Source organism: Podarcis filfolensis (assembly GCF_964270895.1).
Source record: "Podarcis filfolensis genome assembly, chromosome: 9".
Taxonomy (NCBI): domain Eukaryota; kingdom Metazoa; phylum Chordata; class Lepidosauria; order Squamata; family Lacertidae; genus Podarcis; species Podarcis filfolensis.
The window spans coordinates 49,866,719-49,893,399 of record NC_139610.1 but is presented as its reverse complement, the minus strand read 5'-3'; the positions used below and the strand labels follow the sequence as shown (position 1 = coordinate 49,893,399).

Sequence of the window (26,681 nt, the reverse complement as noted above, 5' to 3'; positions counted from 1 at the left end):
AATAATCAATGGGTGGTGGCTAAATTCTGGTTGGTTTGACTGCACACAGCCGAAGCTTAGTGTAGGGCTATTTGAAAGCCCTTTTATAAACATCTCTGTGCTGCTCTCTAAACCATGGGTTTTCAGAGGATTCAAAGAGCAGTGTGGGCCTCAAAACTGGAGGTTTAAAGACCAGTGTTGGGGTGTTTGCAAAAGGGCTTTCAAACAGCCCAACATGGCACTTTGAAGTCCAGACCATTGGTGCTTGAAAGCAAAATGTCAATTGGGAGAGATGGGGAGATAAGGATCTGTGCCAATTATTACATTTGCTAATTCCAAATTAATTCCAAAAAGGGGTTTTTAAGGTGAAATCAGTTAATTTCCTTAGCCACTTCTGATCAATTTTTTCTCATAATATCTGAGTGAAATCAATTTGAACTAGTAGAGTGGAGGTATAGCTTTAAAAGAAGCTGTGGAGGAAGCAATTGATACATGCAAGAATTTTGCCCCAGTCAGTACAGATCCTGTGATGGTTTAGGAATTTCTCTCAATACCTTGTTCTAATGTGAAGACTCAGTTGCACAGTCAGATTCTGAGTTCCATGTCCCGTTACATCTTAAAGAATCTAAATGCGGTGATTCATTATAATAACCTTAAGGAATTGTAGTCTTAGATAAGGTGCAGTCAGATGTACTCCATGACATGTGCAGAAGTTACAAAGGAACAGTAGTTTATGATGTATAAAATGGAATCACACCCCTAAAAGCTGCTGACAAAGAAGTCAGAGGGCACAGCAGGAGACATTTGAGGGCCAATCTCCAAGTCAGAGTTTTGCCACTTTAAAGTCTTGGGCAGAGCTAGGGGAACCAGCAGGAGTTGCATCACTATTCAACTGAGCTCAGACAAATCAGGAAGCAACTTTCATTGCTTCCTGGAATATGCACTGGGAGCTGTCCCTGGTACTGCCCTGCATGACCTAGTATGGAACCTTGTACCCACAGGAGATCTGATGAAAGGTGTTCCCCTTTGACTTCAGTGAAAAATGTTACTGTGACTTGATTGGAGGAGAAGCCCACTCATGCAGTAGCTTGAGCAGGCTTTCTCATGTGTGTATTGGGCTACCTGTGTTACTAGATCTGGGAGACATCTATCATCTATCTATCTACAGTGGTACCTCAGGTTACAGACGCTTCAGGTTACAGACTCCGCTAACCCAGAAATAGTACCTTGGGTTAAGAACTTTGCTTCAGGATGAGAACAGAAATCGTGCAGTGGTGGCGCGGCGGCAGCAGCAGGAGGCCCCATTAGCTAAAGTGGTACCTCAGGTTAAGAACAGTTTCAGGTTAAGAACGGACCTCCAGAACGAATTATGTTCTTAACCCGAGGTACCACTGTATCTATCTATCTATTTATTTCACTATTTTAATTATCTACTTTAACAGAACTGAGTTCGCCTCAACTACTATATACAACAATACTGGACAAATAAAAGAGAGAGAGAAGGGACTATTAGTCTATAAAGGCATCTTTCTTTTACGTTATATCAGGGGTCAGCAAGGTTTACCTTGCCTGGGCCGGTTCACTCCAGTGGAGATCCCTCCGTGGGCCAGATCGCTCACGTGCATGAGCGCGCACAGCCACGATTTCCGGCGTCTGCATCTGCGCAGTCGCGATTTCTGGCACCACGGAAACGAGTCCCCGTGTTGCACTGCACCACTTTAGCACAGCGTGCAGGGACTCTCCGAGCGGGTGGCTTGATTTGGGGGCAGCTCGTGGGCTAGTTAAATGACCCCGTGGGCCACTTGTGGCCCATGGGCCTTAGGTTGCCTACTCCTGCGTTACATCCTTCAAATAACTTAGATCACGATGGCTACTTCTGTGAGATTCGTGACAGTGGTCTATCTGTGGGGCATATGAAATTGCTACAGTTTTGTGAAGTAGAGTAGGAGGACTAGCAGATGGGACTAAACACTGACGAAGTGTGTCATCATCATTTTCTTCCAGTGCTGGAGTCTGAAATGTGTCACGAAGTGGTTTGATGTAAGGCACATTTTCTACAACTTTAAGAACCTCTCTTTATGCTGTGATCATTATGTGATTTACTTTTGAAATCTGCTGTAACGCATGATGAAAAGATAATATGAGCCAAAGTTGCATAGCTGTAGGTAGGTAGGAAGATAGATGTTGTTTAATATGGGTTCAGTCTCCTGCAGTAATTTATTATACTTCCTTGAATATACCCAGAAACCTCTTAACCACCACTTGGTTGTGGCCAATGAATTCTGGGGTGTGCCCCCCCCAACTGAGCAAATTGCTAAGCAATCTTTGAAAGTTGTGCTTCCCGCTAATTGAAGAGGGGTACGTTCCAAAAGCTGGGGTGGGGGCACAAGTGAATTTCCAGTTACAAGCTCCCATTTTTCAGGGAACATCAACTCATTATTGGCAAGCAATTGATTTGGCAAAAGATGATAATCCAGCACCAATTATCAACATGTTCATGGAAAAATTCTGTGGGAAAGAGGAACAATAATAAATGTACAAGGCTGCCTACTCTTATGGGGGTAAAATCATATTCCTTCCATGTTCCTTTCACCTTGCATCCCATGTTTCTTTCTTTGGATCTCCAGTGCTGCTTCTTGGATGTTCTTCACAGTAGTTTGCATTTAAAACATTTACCCTGCCAACCTGCCCTGGAAGATCCCCTAGAGCAACTTTGGCTGCAATCCTACATACATTTTGGTGGAATGTAGGTAGTCCTACTAAACTAAATGAGTCTTACTTCTGAGTAGGCATGTTGCACTACACACACCTATTTGGCAGGGCAAAACTAATTCTGGGGTTAGCAAACTGGTATGATGCTCTTTGGTTCCCTTTCTGAACATAAATTCACATTCCTATGGAATTATCAACTTTGTGTGTTTTGTTTGGAACTATATAAATAGATGATTTGAAAGAGAGAGAGAGAAAATCCAACCTATCTGCCAGCATCAGGAACATGGCCATCTGGTAAATACAGGAAAACTACACTGCCCACTTTTTTTACTCAATCTGTCATAACTTCAGTTATTAACTGATTGCTTTTTTCATACATTTCGCTAACTGAAACCCAGAACACTCCTATGTTAAGAAGTGTATAAATACTTTTTAAGTTAGAAGTTAATAATAGATTCATTATCATGCTTTAAAATGCTTCCTTTCTATAGTCTTGGGATCATAAAAAGCTGCCTTATGCAGAGTCACACCATCTACCTCAGTAATGTCTGCATTGACAGGCAGAAACATTCCAGAGTTTCAGGCAGAAGTATTTCCCAGTCCCACCTGGCGATGCTACGGATTGAACCTGAGACCTTCTGCATGCAAGGTAGACATTCTATCACAGAGCTACAGTCTTTCACTAGTCTCAACGATGAATTTAATATGTTATATTTGCAGACAAATTCAACAGGTATAGGGCAGGTTTTTTTAAAAAATTAAGTGGTTTGTTTTGCAATCTCCCCCCTCCCCCCCAAAAAAAATCCTTTCACATGCTCCACAGGTAGAAAATCCTGGAACAACAGTGTAACACATTATATAGACAAGTGATCATAAAGACAGAAGTATTTTTAAAAGAAAAGATTTTTTTCTCTCTCATGTAGTAAGGCTGCAGTTCTTCTTTCAGCTAGACACCCAACCCAAGCTACACTGAATTCAGGCAAGATTGCAGTCCAGAGATATTGATCAGCCATATCAGCTAATATTTCCTTTATCACAATGCACACCAGTGAATTTATGAAAAGTTAATGGTGCTTTTATTCAGCACTATGAGCTTTCACTGTTGCCCTGCACAATTACTAATGGATTGCAAAGAAGTGTGAAATGGATGTTGCCAGTGCTTTTCTTCCAGAAAGAAAGGTGCTGGTACTGCATACTCTTGAGTACCCTCATACCCCCATAAAAAAGGCACTGGACACGGCACGCAAAATTACCACCTGTTTCATCAAAAAACCGGCTTCACTACACAGATCTGCCTCAGGGGCCCTGTTCTGGGCATCAGAGCTGAGGCGGCTGGGCGGCAACCCAAAACAATGCTTTCTTGGTGGTGGCCCCAAACTTTGGAATGCACTCTCTGGTACCAACTTCAGTGGGGGGGGGGGTTGGGAGGGGGAAAGGCAAATACCTTTTCCAATTTTGCTCAGGCTTTTTATATTTTTGGTTCAATAAATCATTTTAACCTGACTATTTTTGTTTTGCTGGCAGTAGTTTGTGCTGTGCTTTATGTTCTTATATAGACAGTATGGGTATTTTACAATTTTTATTTTTTAAATAAAAAGTACTTGTCAGCAGTTCTGAGAGAGAGTCACTGGAAGTGGCAGGATACAAACCCTCTCTACATATCAATAATGTTCCAATCTATTTTTTGTGATTTACGTAACACGGCTTCAAAGGCACCTTCTGTTTCAACTTTTATGCGCCTGCTGAAAACTCTTTGATCCCTTCAGGCTTTTACAGGTAATTAAGAACACAGTTTTCTATAATAGCTGATTTCAATTTTGTATATGGCTTTTATTGTATGGTTCTATGTATAAATGTTTTTACACACACACACACACAGAGAGAGAGAGAGAGAGAGAGAGAGAGAGAGAGAGAGGGAGGTACTTTGGTTCTTGAAAGGCTTAGTTGTCAAACAAATAGGCTCCCGAACGCCACAAACCCAGAAGTCAAACATTTAAGACATTTGACAAAATGCAACATTGTGGGCTAATTAAAGCAATCAAAATGTACAACTCGTGAGGTAGTGAAAAAATAAACCCCTCTTTTTTAAAACAACCTGAAAACTCAAAACTTCAGGGTATCCATAATTATCACCCCTACTTGCCTGATGACATGAGAACACCAAAGACAGTTCTTTTGAATGTTAGCAACTGACTAGATAGCAGCAACTCCAGAAAGAATTCACTTGAGGAAGCAAGGGGGTGGAGTCTAGAACTGTTTAGAATGTAGTAGAATTTCTTAAACTCACACACACACACCTTGAGCCAAGTGAAAACTGAGATTCTGCTCTATATCCCAAAAGCTGCACTTATTTTCCTTGCCCAGGACAGCACAACAGATACCTCTTTCCCACATCTTTTGAGCCTGGTTCCCTCATGTTCTTAGAATGAATTAGCCCCTTGTTTCAGGGCGTCTATGAGTCTACATGGTATGCTCATTATTCCATCAATACACTTGCCCTCAGACAATATGAAGCCTTTATCTTTAATCCAAATACACCATTTATCTTTGTTTACTTTGGTTAATTCTATAAACAGAACAGAATAATTTTGGAATCCCTGCCATCATAGACTGGTTAGTCTCTTAAGGGGCCTCAGCATAAGAACCAAACTATTTACATAGGAGATCCTTAAAGTCCTGTCTCTACATGTGTCTGTTCTTGTGCTAAGATCTTCATCTGTGGCCCTCCTCCAGGATCCACTGACACCAGAGCTTTGGCATGTGGTTGCAGGGAAGCTGATTTCTCAGTTTTGGCAATTTTTTTGTATGCTTTTTACTTGTTTTATTGTGTTTTGAAATTTTGTAAGCTGCTCTGGGAATTCCATTCCCCTGCCCCCAGTGATAGGGTATAATCAACCCCTAAAAATTAATAAAATTAATACAATATTACATCTTCTGAAATATATTTCTCCTCTCAAAATGATATCCCCCCCCCCCGTGCAAATGATTCACTGTTGTGACTATGTCCTTCCTGAAACTATTAATCATGGAGAAGAATGCATATAGACACAATATGAGGGCCTGTATCAAGGGTTAGGAATCTCTTTCAGCCTGAGGGTGACATTCACTTCTGGACAGTCTTGAAGAGGTCACATGCCAGTGGCAACAGTGGGCAGGGCAATGAATGTGAAATTTACCTTTTTACAGTAGACTAACTTTACATGTACTCACACACCCATGTCTATCCTCTATCTAGGCATGTAGGAAGCATTGAGGTAAAGGTAAAGGGACCCCTGACCATTAGGTCCAGTCGTGACCGACTCTGGGGTTGCGGCGCTCATCTCGCTTTATTGGCCGAGGGAGCCGGCGTACAGCTTCCGAGTCATGTGGCCAGCATGACAAAGCCGCTTGTGGTGAACCAGTGCAGCACACGGAAATGCCGTTTACCTTCCCGCTGGAGCGGTACCTATTTATCTACTTGCACTTTGACGTGCTTTTGAACTGCTAGGTTGGCAGGAGCAGGGACCGAGCAATGGGAACTCACCCCGTCGCAGGGATTCGAGCCGCCAACCTTCTGATCGGCAAGCCCTCGACTCTGTGGTTTAACCCACAGCGCCACCTGCGTCCCCAGGTAGGAAGCATTATCAGTGTGCAAATACACATTCCAGCCAGGCAAAATAAACTTCCAAGGAGGGGATGAATCAGAGCTGGTGACTGTTGTGGCCTCAGAAGAGGGGATGAGGTGGGGAAGGAAGAGAGTCCCAGGAAAAGAGGGCTAGAAGAGGCTGTGGAAGGCCGATTTGCAGCAAGGAGTAGAAGTCAGTGGCACAGTTCGGCAATGAGTAGTTTGAAGAGAAGGATAATTGTAATCTACTTAACTCACTGTACATGTCCTGTCATTGTCTCCTGGGCCACAGAAGTTAAAGTCACCAATGGCAGAATTTTGGTGTCATTAACCAGAGTGGAAGATACACAAAGTTGACCCAGGGCACAATGAAGTGAAGTTTACATGCAGAAACCCTATTAAAATGAATGGGTGCTGCACAGGAATGCCTGGACAAGCCCAGTTGTCGTTCCACAACCAAATTCAATCAAGATTGAAAAGTCCCACACACACAGTTTGACAAGGATTAATTCTTCCAATGAAATTGTTCATTAACTGAGCTGACCAACGTGCTACTGAATGACCACACAGGAGTTAATCATTGCTAATATATCCTATTGTTCATGAGCTATAGCAATGCCAGCTGCAACAAATTATTATAAATAAAAGAAGATGGAAGTTGAAGTCTGTGATTAATAGTTCAGTGAATATATTATAGTGAGTAAGTATATCCACAAGGTATTATTTCATCACTACATTCTTAGTCTGGGATACTGAAATAATGGCACACATATAAAAGCTAAATACCAGCCTTTACTGATGTCCCAAATCTCAGTAGCATTGCTTAATTAAATTATTCAGGTGTATGGCAAAAAAGCCAAAAACTTCCATCACTGCATTATATACCCTTCACAATGACTGTGGGTGCCAAGATCTTGGTCCTGAAATTCATCTTCCTACCATCTGCAAAATAAATGCTCCTTGGAATCACTGAGATGTGCTTTAATGCTTTACAGCTGTTATAAATCTAATAGCTCCAATCTAAATGGAGCTATTTTGCTCTTGTTTATAACCTATCAACAAAATATGTTCCCGTGTAGTTTCAAAGAAACAATGACATTAAACTAACAACCTTGCATTTTTACAGCCTTCTAAGTGAATGTTTTCTTAGCAGGATAAGATTTGTTATGTTTATCAGGCTGAGTTGGAGCCCTTTTAATCATAAAAAGGTGTAGCCAACAAAGAAATCTACTTCCCTCTTGTGCAGTGTACATTAATAGCAACATCCAGTTGGACAGAACTCACTACCATTCCCTGTTACGGATTCTGCACATATATAAATGTCACTATGGCAAGTTCTTAAAGAAATGGGAGTGCCTGATCACCTCATCTGTCTCCTGAGAAATCTCTATGTGGGACAAGAAGCTACAGTTAGAACTGGATATGGAACAACTGATTGGTTCAAAATTGGGAAAGGAGTACGGCAAGGCTGTATATTGTCTCCCTGCTTATTTAACTTATATGCAGAATTCATCATGCGAAAGACTGGCCTGGATGAATCCCAAGCCGGAATTAAGATTGCCGGAAGAAATATCAACAACCTCAGATATGCAGATGACACAACCTTGATGGCAGAAAGTGAGGAAGAATTAAAGAACCTTTTAATGAGGGTGAAAGAGGAGAGTGCAAAATATGGTCTGAAGCTCAACATCAAAAAACGAAGATCATGGCCACTGGGCCCATCACCTCCTGGCAACCAGAAGGGGAAGAAATGGAGGCAGTGAGAGATCTTACTTTCTTGGGCTCCATGATCACTGCAGATGGTGACAGCAGTCACGAAATTAAAAGACGCCTGCTCCTTGGGAGAAAGGCAATGACAAACCTAGACAGCACTAACATTGGTTAAGAAAGTGAAATATTTAGGGGTTAACATGACTGCCAAAAATGTGAATTTATTTAAGGATAATTATGAAAAATGTTGGATGGAAGTGAAAAAGGATTTAGAAATATGGACAAATTTGAAGTTATCATTGTTAGGCCGAATTGCTGTGATAAAAATGAATGTATTGCCAAGGATGTTGTTTTTGTTTCAAACATTGCAAATTTTGGATAAGATGGATTGTTTCAAAAAGTGGCAGAAAGATATTTCCAGATTTGTTTGGCAGGGCAAGAAGCCTCGGATAAAATTCAAGATATTAACTGATGCCAAAGAAAGAGGTGGATTTGCCCTGCCAGACCTTAAACTTTATTATGAATCAGCTACTTTTTGCTGGCTGAGAGAATGGCTGCTTCTTGAAAACACTGACGTGTCGGATTTAGAAGGTTTCAATAATGCATTTGGCTGGCATGCATATTTGTGGTACGATAAGGTAAAAGCACATAAAGCGTTTAAAAATCATATTGTTAGAAAAGCATTGTTTAATGTTTGGATAAGATATAAGGATTTGTTAGAAAAGAAAACCCCAAGATGGTTGTCACCAATGGAAGCGAAGGCACAGAAAAAACTCAATACGGAAGCCAAATGGCCGAAATATTGGGAAATTCTGGAACAAGATGGAGACAGAATAAAACTGCAGAGCTTTGAAAAATTGAAAAATAGAGTGCGAGATTGGCTCCATTATTATCAAATAATGGAGGTATACAATTTGGACAAAAAAGTTGGTTTCCAGGTGGAAAAATCAAAATTGGAAACAGAATTGTTAGATTCAAAAATCAAGAATTTGTCAAAAATGTATAACTTGCTGTTGAAATGGAACACTCAGGATGAAATGGTTAAATCAGCTATGATTAAATGGGCACAAGACGTTGGACATAACATAATGATGGCTGACTGGGAACAGTTATGGACCACAGGTATGAAATTCACGGCATGTAATGCCTTAAGAGAAAACTTAATGAAAATGATTTATAGGTGGTACATGACACCAGTCAAGCTTGCAAAAATTTACCATTTGCCTGACAATAAATGTTGGAAATGTAATGAGACTGAAGGTACATTCTTTCACCTTTGGTGGACATGCCCAAGGATTAAGACATTCTGGGAGATGATTTATAATGAAATGAAAAAGGTATTCAAATATACCTTCCTGAAGAAACCAGAGGCCTTTCTCCTGGGCATGGTCGGCCAATTGGTGTCAAAGAAGGATAGAACTTTTTTCATGTATGCAACAACAGCAGCAAGAACACTTATCGCGAAGTATTGGAAGACACAAGATTTACCCACCTGGGAAGAATGGCAGATGAAGTTGATGGACTACATGGAACTGGCGGAAATGACTGGCAGAATCCGAGACCAGGGAGAAGAGTCGGTGGAAGAAGACTGGAAAAAGTTTAAAGATTATTTACAGAAATACTGTAAAATTAATGACTGTTAGAAAAATGTGGGAATGAAGTTATATGGCTTTAGTAGAAATGTTATAAGGAATTAAGTATAAATAGATTAATAGAGTTAAAGGAAAAAATAAGGTTAGAATATGTTAAGATAATTGTAGGATAGAAAACAGAGGAAGATGGAAAGGAATTGCTGAAACAATTAATAGAAGTGGAATACAAAAAGGGAGGTGTGAGGAGGTCGTTGAAATAAGTGAATGAAAGATAAGATATTGAAATTGATGTGTTTTAAATTGTTTTTGTTTTGTTTTGTTTTGTTAGTTTAATGTGTCAGTGTTATGTAGTGTTTTTGTATTGTATTGTATTGTTCTTTTTTGTATTGTTCTTTTTTTGTAGTGTTTAAATTGTTGGAAAAGTAATAAATATTATTTTTTTTTTAAAAAAGACAAACCTAGACAGCATCTTAAAAAGCAGAGATATCACCTTGCCAACAAAGGTCCGTATAGTTAAAACCATGGTTTTCCCAGTAGTGATGTATGGAAGTGAGAGCTGGACCATAAAGAAGGCTGATCGCTGAAGAACTGATGCTTTTGAATTATGGTGCTGGAGGAGACTCTTGAGAGTCCCATGAACTGCAAGAAGATCAAACCTATCCATTCCTAAGGAAATCAGCCCTGAGTGCTCACTGGAAGGACAGATCCTGAAGCTGAGGCTCCAATACTTTGGCCACCTCATGAGAAGAGAAGACTCCCTGGAAAAGACCCTAATGTTGGGAAAGATTGAGGGAACAAGGAGAAGGGGACGACAGAGGACAAGATAGTTGGACAGTGTTCTCGAAGCTACCAACATGAGTTTGACCAAACTGCGGGAGGCCGTGGAAGACAGGAGTGCCATGGAGTCACGAAGAGTCGGACAACAACAATAAATGTCACATGATTAATCTAAGCCAACACCTAAAAATGTATTGTGTGATGATGGCAAACATGTTTGCAGGTATGTGCAGAAACAATGTTATTACCATGATGTGAAGGGGAGAGTGTGGGAGAGTTAACTGTCCTTTCTCCCCTCTGAATGTCCCCATTGCCATTCCTGCAGCAGCAGCTCCCATGTTGGGGGTTGAATATCTAAAGTGGGAAGCCTGCTGGACTTGAGTAGGCTCCTGGGCAATTATGGACCCTAAACTTCCAGGGGAGAACAAGTCTTCAGGTCAACTTTGTGCACTCACACTTCCGTGTGTGTAGTGTCTAGAAAGCATGGCTCAGAGCAGTTTTCCCCTTGCCCCACTCCTTTTCAAGGGAAAACCCGCTATTTAGTGATAGATCAGAACAAACAGCAATCTGGGGGAAACCTCAATTGTTGTTTGCTCCAACTGAGTGCTAAAGAGCAGTTTTCCCCAAGGGAAAAGCAGCGGGACAAGAGGAAGTGTGGATAAGCTCTTAGACATGTTAAAGCCTAAGGAAAAGTCACTAAGTGAAGAGAATAAGTGCCTAGAGATGTTGTAGAATCTTCATATTTGGAAGTGTTAAAAAAATCACGGATCAAATCTGTAATATGGAGGAAATCCAGTCCGCATTTTATGTGTTCCAGTTCACCAGAGTCTGGAGGATTTCCAGTCCAGGCCTTGAGGCAGCTGAAAACATAAGATTTCTGTCAAGCTTTTCTCATGCCTAATGTGTGCTTGAGTTTGTTCTAAATAAAGTGTCTTGGTTACTATCTGTCATGTGAAGAGTATATCTTACTGTTGAGGATCCTTCAAATATATGATCACTTGCTTTAGGGGAGAAGAATTTCTCTAAGTTAGACCTGCACTATGTGCACCCCACAAGCTGCACATAATTCATCAGGTTATGCGCAGTAGACTATCAGACCATGCTTGATATAAAATAATGTCATTCATCTGGATCTCTTGGAATAATGCTGGATAAAATTTAAACGAACAGATGACAAATAAATAAGTATATAAGAGAATTTATTTCAACCGAGAGTTAAGCTAGCAGTGAATTTAGCCCCATTTCATTTACATTTACTCACTATGCTCTTTAGAAAATAGGAATGCCTTAAAGGCCCTGTATACCTGAAGAAGCATCTCTGTCCCCATTGTTCAGTCCAGGTCTAGCTCCCAGGGTCTTCTGGTAGTTCCCTCATTGTGACAAGTAAAATTACAGGGAACCAGGCAGTGGACCTTCTTGGTAGTTGCACCCGCCCTATGGAACACCCTCTCATCAAATGTCAAAGAGATAAAAAATTATACAACCTTCTGTAGACATCTGAAGGCAGCCCTGTATCAGGAAGTTTTTAATGTGTGATGTTTCATTCTGTTGTTCTGGTGGTGGTGGTGTTTTTGTATACCCTGGTAGAAGCCACCCAGAGTGGCTGGAGCAACCCACTCAGATGGGCGGGGTACAAAAAAATAAATTGTTGTTGTTGTTGTTGTTGTTGTTGTTGTTGTTGTTGTTGTTAAGACTAAGGCTCCAGCTAGTCATCCAACATTTTTTTTCCTGAGAGTAGGTAGCCACACACCCCTAAAAAGATCAGTGTGGAAAATGATATAGTCCTTTCTTGTTCTTTTGTCCCTAGCATTTTGTAATGAGGCACATAGTGCCACTAAAAATGAGGGTTCTCATTTAGATATAATGGTTGACAACTGCCGAAGTCCCTATTAATTTAGTCTTTGGTGTTGCACATTCAGTGTATCATAGCATCCTTCACTCCTCTTCCACATTCACATGGCTGGAGGAGGAATAATTAAAAGTGCCTTCACATTGATTGTCTTGTGATCTGAGCATAAGAGCATGTCATAACAGAGGAACTGAAGAGAACAGCTGTGCACCCTGCTTTCTGTACTCTTTCACTGCCTGTGTATGATAAGCAACATCTAAAAGAGCATTTGCATTAAGACTGTAAGAGAAAATTGCATTAGCTGTTATTACTTTCATCTTTTTGTTCTTTCTACCAGGTACATTAGAAATAAGAAAGGGCTTCCTGTTCCTTTTATGCTTGCATAATCCTATTTCAGTGATATGGAGCTGAATAAAATATGATACCTTCATAAAACCAGATAAAGGCCAAATGCACAAGGCCAAGTGCAATCTTGACTGAATCTCACTGAATTGAAAAGACTATAACCTCCCTTGAAATCATCTCCCCTGCCTCTCTATCCAAAGACAGGAAATGCTCAGGCCAATGCCAAAAGCTATTTTATTATGCCAAAATGGCAAATTCCCCGTCTGGAACAAATGCATAAAGTTAATTATTTTATCCAAAGCAAGGCATCTCATTATTTTTAGTGGGACAAAAAGCATATTTTGAAAGAATAACATTGTTTCCCCAAGACACCTCTAAATACTTAGTACAGTTTTCCCTGAGTCACTCACTTGTTTTCTAAGAACTGGTGTGGAGCCAGTTGAAATTGTCCCCATTTGAAATCTCGGCTCATGAATGTTCTTGCCAGATGGCCACAACTCAAAACAACCCACTGTCCCTCTGTCTCCCATCAGTAGAAGAGCAAGGATGGTAACGCAGGCCTGGCATAACAGGTCCATTGCACAGATCTCTAAGGCAATGTATGCATTGTGATTCAGTGTTCTTATTACTTGTACAAAGCGTCGTGAATGTTTAAATCATGTCCACATTTGAGCATCATTTAGCTGTTAACCTGCTTCCACCTTGCCCCTATTCAAAGTATACTGGAGCAGTCCACCCGTGCATGTATTTGATTCTACATAGGTGGAACAGCTTTGGTATTTCCCGTTCGTATCAGTAGACATCATTACTTTTGTGTTTGTCCCTGCTAGCTTTGGATAGATATGAATTAGAAAGAAAAGCCATCTTTAATTTTATTTTTTCCCATTCTGCATGACACACAGCAGAAGAAGCAAGGATGTCTACATGGTTGTGTACCCTCCAATCTTGGTACCACCAATAAAGTGGAGAGGGTTTTCAGTCTGTTGTGATTAAAGATTTGTTGATCCATGAACCAATTAAGTTGATTAAAGCTCCAATCCAAAGGTCACTTCCTGATGAGCCAACCCATTGAATACAATGGGACTAGCTTCTGAGTAAACATGCACAGGATGACATGTGTAGTTTGCAGTCTTTTTTGGGGGGGAATGGATGACACACTGTAAATATTTTAGCTAAACAGCTGCATTTTATCACAGATTTTCTACACAAAGACTCTTGTCTGAAATATTAAATCTGTAAGGTTTTTCCCACTCAGAGAGAATCTGTGGAAAGCCATCCATTATCCAGAAGCTTGCTTTTTATAGTGCAAAAAGGGGGAGAGGGGAGATGCAGATGGACAACTGTTTACATCTTCTCATCATTTGCAGAGGTTATTTAGCAGTCACTGCAAATGCCTTTCATACAGCTGCATTTATCTGTGCTTTGATTTTAACTTCAAATATAGAGAAAGCACAAAGAAAGTGTTAAATAATTTGGTCCAGACAGTCTTGGATTTCAGCACAAAATATTTTAATAAACAACCTTATTTAACAGTTAATTCGGTCTCCAGTGTAGGTGTCAATAGTGTACCTAAACCTGTCATACTACTAGGAGGTTTTAAAAGCAATCTATGAAAAAGGTTGGCAGCAGAGGCAGTTTTTGGATAAAACTAGACACTGAGCTGCTGGGGGCACCACAACAGTGCTGTAGATAGATAGATAAACTTCATTTGCCTTAGCCAACGGCCATAGCAACATAAAACAAGCAATATATACAATTAAAAAGACAACAATGAATAAAAAGGACAATCAAATGATCAAGATAGTAGCCCTTAATCTCATTGCATCCTCGATAAACCTAGCAACCTTTGCTGTTGTCTGATCATTTTGATCTGATAACAGAAAGAACAATGTGGCCTCAGATGGGTGGCCTGGGATGGTGAGTAGGAGTGGGGTGATGATCTCATTCCTCAGGTCTTTATAAAGGCGACAGGACAGGAGAACATGAGCCACTGTTTCCAGATTGCCATCTCCACAGGGGCAGTCGTTTCCCAGTTGGAATCTTTTGGCATCTGCCCTCAAGTACGGCAGAGGGCATCACATCCAATCTGGCCAGTGTGAAGGCATGTCTGTATTTTGGGATAGTTAATTTATACAAATATGGTGCCAGGAAATCAAACTGGGGGGGGGGGAGGCATACCAAGGACAGAGTTTCTTTATAATGGCCAGATTGCTCTGTTGCTCTAAGTCCTTCAGATGCTGTTCAATTAGCCTTTTTTGCTTCAGTTAAGCCCATGGTGAGAAGCTGATGTGGGTGGAGTCCGCAGGAGAGGAATTTTTGGTGCACAATTTTGGACCACACGCAGTGCTATAGAACGAAGTATGAGAGGTGGGGGCACCAAAGTTTAGCATTGCACAGGGCGCCACTGAAATTTGGGAACACAAAGTCTGCTGCCAGTGGTAATGGGAAAGGATCACATTGGGGATTCCCATGTTATTATGGCAAGAAGATCCATATACCCTGAATTCTAAAAATTGTTAAGAATCACAAGTGTGTGTGTGTGAGAGAGAGAGATCAGCTATATTAATCTCTAGCTATATTAAAACCACTAAGCCAAACTGGTATTCTAATCAACTGTCTTTAGAAATCAAAACATTATCACCAGATTTAAATGCATGAAACTGTAAAATCATATTTAAATCCCACTTGGAAGGTGCTCCCCCTCTGCTTCTATTAGGAGTATATTCTGGAATGTATTTCTCAGAAAAATCTGAACTTTTTAATGGCATCTGGTTCTCATTGAAACGTGGGGTTTTTCTCTGTGGAGTTTTCCAGCTGTGTTGATTGAGAAACAGTAAGGACAAGACACTTGCTAGAGGTCACTGAGGGAATTTCTGGTTCAGTCCAAATGTAAACAGCTTCATTTATATAATACATGGAAGCTTCCAGAATCACTTCATAGCCCTTTCAATAACCATATGCTGGTTGACTTAGAAGACAGTCAAAGTTTTATTCTGGCATGTGGTGTTTTGGTTCTGCGCCCCTCCACCTCCCCACGATGTAAAATCCCCCTATGCTTCAACTTCGCATCATTGTAGAATTATCTGGGTTTGTGCTGTTGATATACTTTGAAGTCACAGAATCTAGCCCTCTGCCTATCAAAGAACAATCCAACATTACACCTACAATCTGAAATTGATCTGAATCTGGCGTGTATTAGCCAATCGTAAACCTGACAGTATCCGTTTACCTATATTGTCTGGGCTCACATATTGCTCACTGTATTGTTGAGCTCGATGCTTAAATCTGGGAAGCCTAAGAGCGGGTTCTTTTATCCCACACAATGAAAGGAAAATGTGTTCTTTCTCTGCTTCTGCTATAGTGTGAGAAGTAAATATCACAAATCTCTATAGTGATCTTGGGATCTCCATCACAGCCCACTCATTTCAGTACACGACAACTGCAAACACTTATGTTACAGCCAAACTGTAAACAGATAAAGATCCCCTAAGAAGACGCCTTAGAATGCTATTCAGTTATTTGGATGTTTATCCCACCAGTCCCAGAGGCTCTAAGCTGGTTACAGTAATTTAAACACACAACTGAAACCAAAATAAAACTTAAAAACTTGTCAAATGTCAACCCTTCATTCTACATTTCTCATCTACTCCCACCCACGCCGGCTCTCAGAATACCACTCTCTGATCCGAATCTAGAGATAGAAATCAATTTCAGCCTAATTTGACCAATAAGCGTTGCCTAGATGCTTGAGTGGACGACATGACTGTGCCAGGCTCCTTCCTGCAAATGCATCAAGATCAGGACAAATGCCATTGATTTGCAGAGTTTAATTGCATGCATTATGTAGCAGATAAAACTTACCTATAGTTTTCACAATTAAGCACTTGCATGCAACTAAGGTTGGAGGTGACAGAAGAGCTTATAACAGCATCCCCTCACATGTTCATTTAATGTGTGAGGTGGGGGGATTGCAGCCGCTGGACAAGCCCCAACACTCTCTTTCTGCCTGTCTTTTTGGCTTCTTTATGTTTTTGGCTACACATTTGTCCAGAGTTTATAGTTCATGGCACCCACAGAAGATAAGAGAAAATATGTGCTCAGGAATTTTTCTCCCACCACTCAGAATATTGGGCTAAAGCTCAGCCATGCTTCACCCAAAAGCCATGACTTAACAGCATAGGTTTATGCTAATGTGTTCCACTGAATATCGTATTTTCTTCCACATTTAGTCCCTTAGGCATGGAAATGAAAGCAGGGTGGTACATTCCAGCCATGTTCTTGTGACCATGTATGGCACTGACCTTACTTCATGTGCACAGCTTAAATTGCCAATGACTAAGACTCTATTATCACACCTCAGAAGCGGGTCCTGGCCTTTTTGTCCACATGGACATTCCAAAATATGCATTCCTTAATAATGCATAGCAGCTTCATACATTTTCTGAACACCACAGATGCATGAACTAGCATGGTTTCCTTTTTGTCTAGCCATTATTGAGATTCAAGAGTGTGTGGTCAGACAGTTGTATAAAAAGGCTACATTCTTTGGAGGATTTTTGATTTTTTTAAAATAACTCCTACATTTTAAAAAGCTATACAAATGTAGTTTCAGACACTTCATCTTGATAAGAACCACAAGATTCTGTTGCAGGCTAAAAAAAAATAGCAGAAGAACAGTTACAACACAATTTATGATGGTGCCTGTTTTCTATTAGCCTGGAAATATAACAGGAACTAGATCTTAACACTTTCCTTTTGGCCCTAAATGCAATCATGGAATGCAACCCTGCACGGAAAGATGAACAGAGAAAAATTAATCAAATGCTTCAAGGCTCAATGAAAAAGAGTTTGTTCACTTTTTAACTGGGAAGACTAAAGATCACATTTACTCACAATTTAGTTCTCATATTTGGAATACTGTACTGTATTGTTCTGATGCAGTAAAGTAGAATGTTCAGGTCCACTATAATTTTCTATTCTGCCCTGAAATCTCTAACCGAGATTGCCTGTTAACAACAATCTTTTCTCTTGTACTCCACATATTTTAAAGCTTGAGGCTTTCTGATGAGGCAGTAAACAGAACTATCCCAATTAGTACCTATTTGTGACAACAGACGGTGTGTGAGAGAAAAACATGTGGCTAGACAACCCAAGGGTATCAGGCTGGGCTCATAGGCACTTCCACACAAACCCCATGAGCTGTGCATCCCATAACCAACCACTTGGATTTTATTGGAAATGGGTTTGGTAATTGCTAATTAGGAAGGGCTGTGCTCATTAGGGGAATTATTCTATTTAATACAAGTGGAAGAAAAATGAAATGGGTAAACAAGGCCTAAATTTTGAGAGACTTACTCATAACTAGAAGCTGACTCAGGCTGTGTACAGATGCAATTATTTCAGACTGATTTCCCTGCTCCTACTTAGCTGGCTATGTAGCCCCTCTTCTGCTTCAGTAAATATACTGTAATAAAGTATGTTGGCATAACCACTTATAACCGTAGTGTAATGATGCGAGAGTCTTGCTATGAGGTCAACAGCTTTGCTGGGGAAGCCTGTCTTTTCCCTTAAAACCTCAGACATTAATGTCTAGTGCTGGAAAGAGGAAAGCATTCTGTAGGGGCAGAGGGAAAGATTTGGAAAATAAGAAGAAAATGATATTGAAGTGGCATACTAAATCATTTGGAAAAGGTGCAGTTTTCTTCTCCATCACAATGGTGGGCTGGGCAGAGAAGTTCCTGCTGTTAAGTCTAATCCACTGCATAAAGGTAAAGGGACCCCTGACCATTAGGTCCAGTCGTGGCCGACTCTGGGGTTGCGGCGCTCATCTCGATTTATTGGCCGAGGGAGTCGGGGTACAGCTTCCGGGTCATGTGGCCAGCATGACTAAGCCTCTTCTGGCAAACCAGAGCAGCACACGGAAACGCTGTTTACCTTCCCACCGAAGCGTTACCTATTTATCTACTTGCACTTTGACACGCTTTCGAACTGCTAGGTTGGCAGGAGCAGGGACCCAACAACGGGAGCTCACCCCGTTGTGGGGATTTGAACCGCCGATCTTCTGATCAGCAAGTCCTAGGCTCTGTGGTTTAACCCACAGCGCCACCCGCGTCCCAAATCCACTGCATACAATTGTACTTTCTCCTCTCTTTACATTATATGAAAATTGAATAGAAAATGGTTTCTTCTGACAGGCCATGGTGGTGATTCAAAAAGTGAAATGAAAAGCAATAATCAGAGGTGCATTAAGCAGGTGCATTGCTGCTCAGATTGAACCATACTCAGATTACTAAAATGCATGCTGCACTAACAAGATTAGTGCATAAGGTAAATACCACAGACTGCTGTGCTCATGTAACATGAGAAACATGGGCACAAGCCAACTAAGGTAGAACTGATTTAACTCCCAATGATTTCAACAGAATGCATTTGACATTCCTCTTATGGGGAGATGGATGGAATTAAGAGAGTTTAACTTTGGGAGGGGTTTTTTAATGCCCTATCTAAGTCACATAGTTATTACTTCATTGCTGACATCACAAGAAGAATGTGTTGAGAACTTCTTTAGCCTAACCTTTGGGGTTGTAGTCCTGCAGGGCACCAGTTTGAGGAAGGCTGCCTTAAAGAAAGACCACTTTTTCTAGATTTAACTGCCTCCAGAACGTCTATAGAAATACATGCTTCACCACCCACTTCTTGCTCTCATGTCCGTAGACGATGAAAACCAACTTAAGTTAGAATTGTAGGGTGGAATTCAACACTGTGGTATTACAAAAGTTCTGACAGTTTGCTAGATGTAATAATCCCCCCCCACACACACTTGCTGTCCTGGGTTTTCCCCCAACTCTGCTCAAGCCAATATTTTTTGGGGGGGAGAGGAGAAAGCCACACTGTCTAAAGCCCCCTTACACAAGGTTTTAACTGACAGGGTTTGTTAGGTGATTTGTCTATCTTTACCCTTCAAAAGCAAAAAAGAAATGCAATGCTAAAAACTAACTCCTTCATTGCATTAGATGTAAACAGAAGCAGTCCGAAATTATTTTTGAATGAGGAAGAACAGCAGGTTTCATTAGCAACTTGTAAATAACACAGATTCTGGGAAAGATAATTAATTGCAACACACAGCTTTTTAAGTCCACACAATAAGTTTGCATTTCATACAGTACCATCTGGAAGAAGGAATTTGCAGAAAGGGACTCTTAGGGAGATAATTGTCTACCACAAATAACAAGAACAACGCCCTTGAGGTCAATTACATAACTTTAGCAAATTTTAATAGGCTAGATTTGCATCTACAGGCGGCAGCCTTTAAATACATTATCCAGAGGAAGTCCTGGCTCACATATGCCAGTTCGTTACTTAATGACTGCAGCATCAAATGGTGCCTTGCATTTGTGAATGAAGGCCAAACTGGTTATGATCAGATTACCTGTTCCTTTCTAACATTCTGCTTTGTGGGATACCCTTGGAAAAGATGTAGGAGGTGCACAGGGGGGAAAAGTGAAGTTCCATTAAACAAGCAGAAACCCTTGCATTAATGGGACAAGCTAGCCACATACCATCCAGGATGTGAACACAAGGCAACTACAGCAGCCCCTAACAGATACCCATCCAGCCTCTGCTTAAAAATCCCCAGAGGATGAGAGCCCACCAACTCTGGAGGCAGTCTTCCACTGTTGAACAGCTCATAGTCTTCAGAATTTTCTCCTAATGTTTATCCTAAAACAGCTTATTTGCAGTCTTCACCCATTGGTTTTAGTACTGCTTTCTGGTGCAGCAGAGAACAAGGCCACAATCATACAATACATCTTAAGCCCCAAGATACAACTTTAAACCAGGCATGGCCAAACTTGGCCCTCCAGATGTTTTTGGAACTACAATTCCCATCATCCCTAGTTAGAAGGACCAGTGGTCAGGGATGATGGGAATTGTAGTCCCAAAACATCTGGAGGGCCAAGTTTGGCCATGCATGATTTCAACACTCAGGGCTTCCACCAAATAATTCTGGGAGTCAGAGGTAGCATGTCCCATTTCAGTTTAAGGCAAAACGGGAAGTTCCACCCTGACCTGCTGCCAATACCTCTGCCTGTGCTACTCGCCCCATCACCTCCACCACTGGCAGAGAAGCGGCGCAGGCATCAGTGCCAATTTCCAGCAAGATCAGTGCAATTTGCCCAAAATCAATGACGCTTCTCTGCCAGTAGTGGGGCAGGCACAGTGCTGATTTCAGGGCTTCTGCCACCTGAGGCAGAGGCCTCACCCCACCTAATGGCTGTGCTGGCCCTGCTAGGAGTTGCAGTTTGTTAAAGGTGTTTAGACGTGTTGGGAGGCTCATACTACCCTCCCAGAGCTGCAGTTTTCAGAGTGCTTAGCAATCAGTCCCTCTTCACAGGGAACTCTTATAGCTCTGGGATGGGAATAGGGGTCTCCTGACAGTTCTCAGCACCCTTAACAATCCACAGCTCCCATAATTCTTTGGGGGAAGGCATGCCTATTAAATGGATATAATGCAGCTTTGAAAGTACAATGCAGATGTGGTCTGAATGCTGATTAACAAACCAGGGAAATAAATCAAGATGTGAGGCGGGGAAGGGTGAGGGAAGAGCATGTGGTTATGGCATTTGTCTACGGTTTATCTAGCCTTGGAGCCGTGGGCTTGGAGGATCATTCAAGCATGGGCAGTGTTTTGATAACTGAAGGCTATATTTCAATTAATTCTTTTGATGGAGAAATTTCAATCTGTACTGTTTCATGGCAATCATCCTCCTTCTTTGTAGTGGTTTAACAATGGCCAGAAAAAAATGTATTTTCCAGTTTTACCCAGACATTTGGATTATGCATTGACTGAAAGTGGTCAGGAATCAACTCCAGTGAAAATCAGTTGTCTGGCAACCTTTGCTGCTTATCATGACTGTTAAATCATTAGGAACATAGAAATAACATAATTCTCATGCCATAAAGACAGGAGTCTGGAGATGCTGGGCATCTAATGCAGCTCCTCAACTCCATTAATTTTCTTTAACAAGACAAACAAGACATTAATTTAAGCCTAAGGAAGGCAGGCACTGCCTTCTGCATCATGGCTATGTTTGAGAATGCTGTTACGAGGGCATTCCCTAGTCATGAAAAGAAACATTTCTTAAAATATTTATTTACTCTCAAACACACATTCTGGAGATACTCTTAAGAGGATGACAGTTTGCATCTTTACATTTATTGCCTTGCCTTTTCTGTTAACAGGTGTGCTAGCAGAAAATAAACAAATATTGCTCTCTACCACATTCCTTTTTCTTTCTGTCTATTTATTGCGGGAAGCCAAGGCCATCTCAGTAATCTATAGAATCATAGAATCCTAGAGTTGGAAGAGACCACAAGGGCCATCGAGTCCAACCCCCTGCCAAGCAGGAAACACCATCAGAGCACTCCTGACATATGGTTGTCAAGCCTCTGCTTAAAGACCTCCAAAGAAGGAGACTCCACCACACTCCTTCACCATTGTGCTCAAGGCTGTCTGTAGGTTGTCTACCTGGGATTTAGGAAGGTGTTACAGTATTCTACACACAAGATTGCTGTGTTAACATCATCTGTGTTCTCTGTGCTGAACTTTGGCTACGGGATTAAACTTACACAGGGGTTGCTAGCAAACATGGTTGGTTTAACAGGGCTATATACAGGGTCCAAGCAGGGCTCTAAAACACAAGCCTTGGGAAAGAAGAGTCTAAAGGTTGTGTCTGAATACAATACAATTAGGGCTGCCAGTGCTGTAGATGTTTCTTTTGTCTTGGCAAGGCTACTGTACTTTCAGCAGTTTCCTGACAAGTAAACGTCCAAAAGGCAAACCTTTTCCTCATTATTGCATCTTTGTGCCAAGCAAAGCTGCATTTCTGTGTGCTATTCCACTGCTGAATGCCTAACAAAAATCCTCAGAAGCCCTATCTACTTCCAAGCAGGTCAGAAGCTTGTATGAGAGTTGCTTTGAATGAACAAGTAGGTACAGCAGCTGTTTATTTATTTAACCTATTGTGGAGGTGAGGCATTTGGACTCATCTGGCTTTGCGATATAGGAGTTTCAGAAGTCCAAAGTTCAGAAATGGTAATGAGAAATATGGAAGTACAGTGGGAAGCACCCAGTACTTATTGACATTATCTCTGTGGGTATTCCCAATATCAGTTTCTTGTTGCTCCTTTTTACTGATTTGCTCCCAGCTTCAAAACTGCATGTTAAAACTGCTTGATAATTATTTTAAAAGAGATATGTTTTCCCAAAATACTTCTACTGTCCCTAATTCCAGGAACGGAAAGGCAGGCAGTTTCCTAAATGGCAACATAACACACTTTACAAAAGCAAGTAATTTATGGTTTTAAAGGGTCAGCAATACCTAGTTGGGTCTCGTAGGTTTCCTCCCTGTCCACTGTCTGCCTCTCTTAACAAAGAAATACCAGAACGTTATAATTCAGTTAGCTTTACTTTTATCCTTAGAAGGCTGTTCGTACAAATGACAGAACAATCAATTTGTACAAGCTACTAGGATAAAAGAAAGGGTGGTTACTGGAAGTGAACCCTAATAAGCAAAGAAGCAAATATTGCCAAATTCATCTAACATCATTCATTGAAGAAGTATCTACTTGGCAAGTTATAAGCAGAAGCCTTCTTTAGTTCCTATTCCAGTTCCATCGTTGGCCACCATATACAATATGATCTTATTCACAATTACTCCAACTATGTTCAATGGGACTTATTTCCCATGAAGTGTACACTGGATTACAACCAAGGGACTTTAAAATTGGCCTAAAGTTAAAGTTCAGTGACTTCATTTCCCTCACTCTTATTTCTATCAACCACCTTAAAGTATGCGAAAAGCGTAGGCTTCACAGTTGGGACTAAAATGTCACAAGATGTTACGGTGCAAAAGAAATATGAATTATTTGTGCTACATCAAAGTTATTATCAGTATCTTTAATATCTCACAGTTCTACTTGTAGTCTGTGGGCACAATCCATTCATCTTCTGCCTCCTATTGCCTGAGGATGTTTTGTGCTGCTGACTCCATCCTCACAACCGCCCATTCCTGCAAACTGATAGCCCACCTGTGTGTGGAGAGTGGCGCTCCTGGAACAGCTGCACACTGCTAATTGTGTGCAAAAGAACCCAACAGATTTGAATCTTATGTGTTTTGTTCTTATCTTAATGAGCAGAGCAAATGTGAGACCCTTCAAAGGTGTTTTCATAAGTTCATTGTTTATGAAAAATCTGTATTTGAAAGATACGATAAATCATTTATGCACAAATATTTGTAAGATTTGTAAAGCATTCTGAGAAAGAACCAGGAGTTAACAGACATGCTCTGAACAGCTAAATGTGAAAAATATAAGCTGGCTTTAACAGAAAGTTGAATATGACTCACCTCTTTGCTTTTTGATTTGGAAACAGCTAGCCCAGCTACATATTATTTTAACAGTGGTCATCCTGGACTTCAGCTGAACATGAGAGAACTTCTTAGCGGTATTTATATTAGATTTCTGTAATGGGATTGCTACCAAAACTATCTTTCTGATTATCAAATTATGCTAGCAGACAAAATGGGATCTCATTGGTTCTGAGGATACGCAAAACTTTGATCTAATTTTTTCCTATTGTTGTGCCAGAACTATATTTAAATGCTCCACCTGAGACTAGCAATTTTAATAGGCAATGTTCCGTTGGCCTCCCTGTGAGCAAGATAAGCTTATATTCCCAAGCCTTGTGGAGAGGTTACTATTTTTAAGAGGAACAAGCATGTCCAACTTTGCACTACTGCAAATTCAAGAAGGAGCAGAGATATGAAACTAGTTGTTGTGACTCATAAAGAAAACAAAGGTAGAAACAAAGCAAAATAGACAGAAGATTTTACAGGGTCTTTTCAGTATATTATTTGGGATTTCCATACAAAGATCAAATAGTAACACACACACACCCAAATCTCTCTCCTACTCTGCCAACTAGCCCCTATCACAGCAATAGGAAACTCTTGGAAAAATAGATGGGAACTCTCCTGTTTTGTGCAGGCAATAGCCAGGGAGTGGACCTGAATGAAGACTGCCAACCACTGTGGAATGGCTAGATGGAATATAGGGCCTGGTGGGGACCCGAGAGCCTCCACAGCGGCTGGGGAAGCAGCAACAACCACAGAGAAAATGGCGCGGCTCACAGTGGCGCTGTGGAGGTGCTGTGGTGAGCCGTAACCGCCGCTCACCCCGAAGTCGGGTAAGTGGCCATTGCTGCAGCAGATCCCATAACCATCTGCCAATCTAATGGCAAGAAAGAGAAGGCACCAGTCCAAACCTAGTGGGACTGCTTTTGGTGGCAGAAGATGATGGCAGAAGATGAAAACTTCCTGCAAGATACCTACAAGGCCTTGGGTTTAGCTGAGTCAGAGGAGGCATAATAACAGAGATATGGATTTAAAATCAAGATGAAAATATCACTCTCACTTCCAGCATAAAGGCAGCTTGCAGTCTCATGGCTATGGGTATAGTCCAGCTAAAGTCAAGTGTCTTAGGCTATGCTTGGTTTGCCACAGGGACATTTAAATCTCCTGATGAAGTGGATTCCCACCACTTCTTATTGTCTCGGTCTTTCTGTCCTCTGCCCATCACCTTTCCCAGTCATAAGGCACACCTGGAGATCTGCATGCCACAGCAAAGTGGCACATGCCAGGACCAGGGAATGAGCTGGTTGGTGTAGCTGCCTGCTGCTGTTCTGAAAGGTCTTGGGCTGGTGTCTGGAATAAGGGATGGCAACGGTCAGTGTTTTGCACACAGTCAATACTTTACCCTGGCATTTGACATTATCTGTCTGTCTGTTTGTCTATCTATCCCTATTCTCTTGACTGCAGTTTTAAACTGATTTTAATATTGTATTTATAAATTGCTGTAACCCGTCCTGGGAACTTATGAGTGGGTAAGAAATCATCCCCATGGAACTTTGGGTGGATTGTGGACAAATACACAATTCATAGCAACATATTTAAGAATCCAATTAATAAACAGACAATGATTTCTACCACATATTTTCTTATAATGGCCTACATCAATGGACAATTGTACGGAGTCTACTTCCCTGCTTCTGCTGCTCCTCTTAAGGCATAATGCTGTTATTACTATGTCAGCTGCTGGCTGTTACAAGTGAACTATTAACACTTATGCAGTCCTGCTAAACTAAATTCAAATCTCTTATTTCTAAAGAGGAAAAGAAAGAAAGAAAGAAAGAAAGAAAGAAAGAAAGAAAGAAAGAAAGAAAGAAGGAAGGAAGATTTCTTTGCAAAAACAGTATCATTTATTTTTCCTGTGTTTCCCCCCCCCCCCCTAAGACTTTTGTGTGACCTTCTGAACTGGGCGAAGCACTATGGCTTCATCTTCGAGTTATTTACATGAGGAACTCAAATGCCTTCATAAACATAATCCTGTTTGCTAATTGCATCACCCATTCTGACCTCTTCCTACTTTTCTTGTAAATTGTTTATTTTTGTTCATTCCATTCGCCATTTAGCGATTCTACCTATGCATATCAGTTTAGTGCTTAATCTTACCTCTTGATTTGCATCATCTTGCTGAGATGTCAGAGGCAGCTCCTTCTTCTGCATACTTTGGGATTTTTTTATTGTTTGCATTAACATCCGTAGTTTGTCAGTCATGCAGCTGGGGTACACTCAGTCTTTCGTAAGCTCTTCTATGCTTCTGCAACGCGGGGGTTTCTCTTTAATCAGCATATGGTCTGTAATATGGAGATTGTTTTGAATGTGATGTCATGGGAAAAAGTGTTAGTTGAGTCAATGTGGAAATTTGCCCAGATACTTTTAAGTTGCTCCTTCCTTGCACATACTGTCATCTGTTTGAGACCGTCCTGTTGCTTCCCAGTGGCTCTCCATCCTCACCCAGGATCACTTTCCAGTCCAAATATAGCACTAGTGGAGCGAATAATCCCCAAAAATGATTGTTTGTACAAAGCACTTGGCAATCCAACCAAAATCCTTTCCAAATCTGAACCAAATGTGTCAGTGAGTATGAAACAGTTCTGTAGGATGCTTCTAAATGCCTCAATTTTATTTTTACAATATTGTGCCAATGGGGTGAT

The 26,681-nt window shown here is 41.0% G+C and overlaps 1 protein-coding gene across 2 annotated transcripts in view; it reads right to left on the bottom strand.

The window, feature by feature from the left end:
- Window positions 1-26,419, bottom strand: part of PDE5A (phosphodiesterase 5A) — a 131,415-nt gene extending 104,996 nt beyond the window's left edge. Inside the window, exon 1 of one of the 2 annotated variants that reach the window (XM_083571173.1) lies at window positions 26,137-26,419. The gene's annotated coding sequence lies outside the window, so the exon portion shown is untranslated. The remainder of the gene's footprint in view (window positions 1-26,136) is intronic. The other variant, XM_083571166.1, reaches the window with a different exon arrangement.
- Window positions 26,420-26,681: the final 262 nt, after the last annotated feature.